Below are 841 nucleotides of genomic sequence, written 5' to 3' on the forward strand. Positions count from 1 at the left end.
TCATTCACCTTTGCATCCCCAACACCCGGAGTGCCAGACACCGGGAGGAAGGAGCTCGCCAGTGGATTCAGTGCAGCCAGGAAAGCCGTGGCCCTGTGGGTAGCAGCAGGCTGGCAGGGCTAGGTGGGGCCAGAGATGAAGCCTGTGAACGTGTAAGTTCCACGACTTGTAGGATGATTAGCTTCTGGCTTGATGTAGGTTCTTGTGAAATTTGGGGAGGCATTTGACAATGGGCACAAGGGCACTTGCAAACACTCCTGTCATCCGATTTCCTAATTGCATTTGTGGGTCTCTACCCTAAATCAACAACCCGAAGTGAGGGAGGGCTCTGTGCGTAAAGACGCTAACCACAGTGCTGCGTTAGTGGAAAAGCGGACCACCCCGCCTGGGAATCGGGAAACGGGCCTGGTACTCAGTCAAAGGCAACGTCCTAGGACAAGTGACACCCCCGGTGCTAAATCGCGCCAAGAGAACACAGTAGGTCTGCAGTCCCGGGGGCGAGGGCGCCCCGGCTGGACGTCCGCCCGCCCGCCTCCCTCGGGGTCGTGCAGGGCGTCCCGCGGGCCAGGCTCCGCAGGGCCGGGAGGCGGCGGCGGAGGAGGCGCCGCCTTGCTCGGCTCGGCCTGGGTGGGGCGGCGGGCCACCTCCAGGCCCCGGCGGGCGCGCGCCGACCGCGACACCTGCCCGGCGACACAGCCTCCCGGCGGGACGCGCGACGGACGGGTCACGTGACCCGAGCGCGGCCGCGCGCCTTCCCGACAGTCCGGCGGGCGGAGCCGAAAACCAGACGCACGTCGCGGGCGGGGCGGGGCGGGGCGGGCCTGCGTGTCCGGACGACGCC

This window comes from Marmota flaviventris, chromosome 12 (assembly GCF_047511675.1).
Source record: "Marmota flaviventris isolate mMarFla1 chromosome 12, mMarFla1.hap1, whole genome shotgun sequence".
NCBI lineage: Eukaryota > Metazoa > Chordata > Mammalia > Rodentia > Sciuridae > Marmota > Marmota flaviventris.